Source organism: Nyctereutes procyonoides, unplaced genomic scaffold (genome assembly GCF_905146905.1).
Source record: "Nyctereutes procyonoides isolate TBG_1078 unplaced genomic scaffold, NYPRO_anot_genome, whole genome shotgun sequence".
Classification (NCBI taxonomy): Eukaryota; Metazoa; Chordata; class Mammalia; order Carnivora; family Canidae; genus Nyctereutes; species Nyctereutes procyonoides.
The window spans coordinates 11373436-11378753 of record NW_026575131.1 but is presented as its reverse complement, the minus strand read 5'-3'; the positions used below and the strand labels follow the sequence as shown (position 1 = coordinate 11378753).

The 5318-nt window shown below is 38.5% G+C and overlaps 1 pseudogene; it reads left to right on the top strand.

Moving 5' to 3' along the window:
• The first annotated feature begins 2116 nt into the window (after nt 1-2116).
• Nucleotides 2117-3693, top strand: LOC129521640 (splicing factor 3A subunit 3-like; annotated as a pseudogene).
• Nucleotides 3694-5318: the final 1625 nt, after the last annotated feature.

The following is a 5318-nucleotide window of genomic DNA, read 5'->3' as shown; positions in this document are numbered from 1 at the left end:
AAATGTGGAAGAAGGGCAAATTCTCTCTCTTTGCTGTGACTGGAGGATCCATTTTCTCCTGCCCTTGGACTTAGTCACTCTTGATTCTCCGTCATTCAGACTACGATCAGATCAGGACTTACACCCATAGCTCTCCATTTCTTAGGTCTATAGATTTGAACTAAATTACCCCACTGGCTGTTCTGATTCTCTACCTGTGGATAGCATATTGCAGGATTGATCAGCACCCATAACCATGGGAACCAATTCCTAAAATATGTCTCCTCTTATAAATATATAAGAGGTTAACAGAGCTAATATATAGGCTCTATTTCTTTGGAGAACCCTGACTAATAATGACATTTTATTTGAAAGAAAATTCCTATGAACCCCAAAGCCCATATTCAGTGAAATAACATTTCCAGACAAGCAAAAATTAAAGCCATTTTTCTTCATCAGTTTCACTGATGAGGTGAGAACGAAGTTCAGCCAACTTCTGGGTTGTGGCCTGGTGGGAACCTAAACCAGAGAACCCAGCTAAACCATGCCTGAACTTTTGACCCATGGAAACTGTGAGATAAATGAATGTGTATTATTTTAAGCTGCTGTATTTGTAGTAATTCGTTACACAGTAGTAAAAAATAATACATATTCTATTACATGAAATATACTTTAGTCTAGTAATGATTTTGACCTTAATGTCAACTGTATTTATATTGCAGTAGCTAAATCAGCTTCTAGTATTTATTTGGAATATCATTTTATGTTCTTTTACTTTGAACCACCTGTGCCTCATATTTAAAGTGTAACTTTTGGGATCCCTGGGTGGCGCAGCGGTTTGGCGCCTGCCTTTGGCCCGGGGCGCGATCCTGGAGACCCGGGATCGAGTCCCACGTCGGGCTCCCGGTGCATGGAGCCTGCTTCTCCCTCTGCCTGTGTCTCTGCCTTTCTCTCTCTCTGTGTGACTATCATAAATAAATAAAAATTAAAAAAAATAAAATAAAGACTTTAAAAAAAAATAAAGTGTAACTTTTTTAAGAAAAATGTTGTTTGTTTTTGTGATGTTTTGTTGTTACTGTTTTATCCAGTAAGATAATTTCATTTTTTATTTGGAGTAGTTAGTCTGCTTATACACACTCCCTATTCAATTTCAATCTTTCTTCCTCTTTTATGTTTATCTTTCTCTTTTGCTCTGCCTTCTTTTATATAAAATGTTTTTATTTTTTTCCATTTTCCTCTATTCTTGTTACTTATACATTTCTACTCCTCTTTCATTGGCTTCCTAAATACTAAAACATTCTTTTTTAAAAAGATTTTATTTATTTATTTGACACACAGAGAGAGATAGCACAAGCAGTGGTGGGAGTGGCAGAGGGAGAGAGAGAAGCAGACTCCCCACTGAGCAGGGAGCCTAACATGGAGCTGGATCCCAGGACCCTGAGATCATGACCTGAGCTGAAGGCAGATGCTTAACCAACTGAGCCACCTAGGTGCTCCTAAAATATTCATTCTTGTATCAATATAGTATAATATAAATTAGTAGTCATTTCTAAGATAGTTGCATTTATCACCCCTCTGCTATTTCTGTCATCGTCATTCATTTAATTCTACATATATTCTAAACCTTACTAGATTTTATTAGCATGTTGTACAATTTTCATTTAGATATACCCATGTAGTATTATTTTTTCAATCATATTTATTCCCTCCTCTGTTTCCAGTTTGCTGTGTAGAATAATCTCCTTTTATCTGAATTTTTCTTTCTTTTCCTTCCTTCCTTCCTTCCTTCCTTCCTTCCTTCCTTCCTTCCTTCCTTTCCTCCTTTCTTTGCTTTTCCTGTAGAGTAAGATTGATGAAGAAAAGTAGTCATTGTTTTTGTTTGTCTAGAAACATTCTTATTTTAGTGAATATGGATTTTGGGGTTTCTTTCAATGTCAGGTCATTTCTTTCCAATAAAGGTGCTATTTTATTATCTTCTGACTTCCATTTTTTATGTTGAAAAGTCAGTTCTTAGCTTTAGTGTTGCTTTTTAAAAACTCACAGATTATTTTTTCTCTGTCTGTATTAAAGAATGCTTCTGAGGAGTCACTTCTGGCAGTGTCAGTGGCTTGAACTTGGGTGCCGTGGCAGAGGAAAAATGGAGACAATTCTGGAGCAGCAGTGGCAGTATCATGAGGAAAAGGAATGGCTCATGGATGTCATTGCCAAAGAGATGCTCACTAAGAAGTCCATGCTCCGGGACCAGATCAATTCTGACCACCACACACGGACCATGCAAGATAAGTATATGGAAGTGAGTGGGAACATGTGGAATTTGTATGATGATAAGGATGGATTACAAAAGCAGAAACTCAATGCCATTTCAGAGCCCAATGAATTTGCTGAATTTTATAGTAGACCCTAGCAAATAAAAGAATTCCATCAGAAACTCCCAAATGAGATCTGTGTGCCAATGTCAGTGGAATTTGAGGAGCTTCTGAAGGCTCGAGAGAATACAAGTGAAGAAGCACAAAACTTGGTGGAGTTTACAGATGGAGAGGAATATGATCATTACCTCAACCTCCATGACTGTTACTTCAAATACATTAATCTGAAGGCCTCAGAGAAGCTGGATTATATTACCTATCTGTCCATCTTTGACCAGTTATTTGATATTCCTAAAGAGAGGAAGAATGCTGAATATAAGAGATACCTGGAGATGCTGCTTGAGTACCTTCAAGATTACACAGATCGAGTCAAGCCCCTCCAAGATCAGAAAAAACTTTTTGGGAAGATTCAGAATGAATTTGAGAAGAAGTAGGAGAATGGTACTTTTCCTGGATGGCCGAAAGAGATAAGCAGTGCTCTGACCCAGGCTGGAGCCCATCTTGACCTGTCTGCATTCTTCTTGGGAGAAATTGGCCTCCCTGGATCTGGACAGATTGAAATCTGCACTCTTAGCTCTAGGCTTGAAGTGCGGTGGGACCCTAGAAGAGTGAGCCCAGAGGCTCTTCAGCACCAAAGGAAAGTCCCTGGAGTCATTTGACACCTCCCTGTTTGCCAAAAATCCCAAGTCAAAATGCATCAAGTGAGACACTGAGAGGAACAGAGACATTGCGTTCCTAGAAGCCCAGATCTATGAATATGTAGAAATTCTTGGGGAACAGCAGCATCTCATGCATGAAAATGTACAACGCAAGCAGGAGAGGACAGGGGAGGAATGAGAAGAAGAGGAAGAGCAGATCAGTGAGAGTGAAAGTGAAGATGAGGAGAATGAGATCATTTACAATCCCAAAAACCTGTCCCTCGGCTGGGATGGCAAACCTGGCTGTATAAGCTTCATGGTGTAAACATCAACTATAACTGTGAGATTTGTGGAAATTGCACATACTGAGGCCCCAAGGCCTTCCAGCAGCACTTTGCTGAGTGGCGTGATGCCCACGGCATGAGGTATTTGGGCATCCCAAACACTGCCCACTTCGCTAACATGACACAGATCGAAGATGCTGTCTCCTTGTGGGCCAAGCTGAAACTGCAGAAGGCATCAGAGCGATGGCAGCCTGACACCGAGGAAGATATGAGGACTCCAGTGGGAACGTTGTGAATAAGAACACCTATGAGGATCTGAAGAGACAAGGACAGCTCTCGTGTTCAGGGTTGTATCTCAGCTTCTCGGCTTGCCCGGGCTTACCTGAAATCTTCTTTTTCTATTTCTCCCAACCAAATGCTTCTTAAAGACTCCTACTTAGTCTTAAGGTCTAGTGTGCGTCTTGTGAAAACCAAGCCATGCTGGCAGATTGCAGGGTTGAGATGTGTTTTATCTTTGTTTATATTAAAAGATTCTGTCAGAAAATAAACCCAGTCCTTCTTCTGAAAAAAAAAAAAAAAAGAGAGAGAGAGAGAATGCTTCTTTAGGGGTGGCTGTTTGGCTCATTCAGCTCCTGGCTCTTGGTTTCTGCTCAAGTCATGATCTCAGGGACTGAGATCAAGCCTCTAGTCAGGCTCAGTGCTCAGCATGAAGTCTGCTGGAGATTCTTTCCCTCTACCTCTCCCTCTCCCTAGCCCTCCCCCTGTTTTCTCTCTCTCAAGTGAATAAATTAATTAAATATTTTAAAAAAATGAATGCTTCTTTAATTTTAAGTAGTGTTAAGTATTAATATGATATGCCTTTTGTTATTTACTCTCTATTTTTTCTGCTTGGGGTCCTAGCATCTTATGAATCTGTTAGTTGATATATTTCATTAGTTTTAGAAAATTAAGGCCATTGGTCAATTGTTACTTTTATTATTCTTTCTCATCTGCTTCCTCTGAGGCTCAAATGGCATGTGTGTTAAATGTGTTCACTCTATCTCAGATGTCTCACACCTGCTTTATGTATCTTCCATTATTTTTGCTTTCCATGTCAAGTCTACAGATTTTCTGGTGAATTCTATTTCAGTTCAATTATTCCTTCTGCTCTCTGCAGGTAAATTCATTTATTCAGTTCTTTCTTTCATTTTGTTTTGTTTTCCTTTTATGGTTTCCACTTGGATCTTTTCATATAGAGTCTGGTTCTTAGTGAATTCCTTTATCTTATCATTTATTTTCTTGAAGTAATAACAGTTGTTTTATTAAAATTTGATAACTATAATGTCTATATCACTTGTATTTCTATTTGTGCTTATTCTTACCCTCAATTGTATTCATTAATTCATGCATGCATGAATATATGCATATACCTACATTCACTCATTCAGTATGCCTAGTGATTTTTAATGTCAGATAGTGTGTGTAAAAATTATAAATGTTAAGGATGATTTTTTTTCTTCCTTTAGAGAGGATTCACTCTATTATCTGGCAGGTAGCAGATGGATAGATTACCTGAGTCCAGTCAAGAACTGGGAAGACTAAAACATATGGCCATGTTTGCAAGTCTTGTTTCTAATATGAGAGTGTAACTCTCTAGATGTTTTAAATGTGAATGTGAAGTATTTAATGGGATTCCTCTACTTGGTAGATAATGAATTTTGATTTTTCTGTGTGCAGTACCATAGGGCTGCCATAAAGTCTACTTTGATATTTAGCCACTTTGGGCATGACTCTAACATTTTGCCTTGTGGAGCTTAAAAAATCAGTAAATGCCTCAATATGAAAATGTGTGTCAAATGTTGAGCTAACTTCTTTGTTCTATAAGAAGATATTGGTTACCTTCATATCTCTGAATTCTAATTTTTGTCTCCAAGCCCTAGAATACTTGACATTTTAATTGCCTCTTAGAAGCTGTCTGTTTTCTTCTTTGTCAACCATGCACCAAAAGTAGGTAAACGCTCCCAAAGGAAAAGCAGTGTGCAGAGAGTTGGGCTCAACTCAGTGAGCTTCCA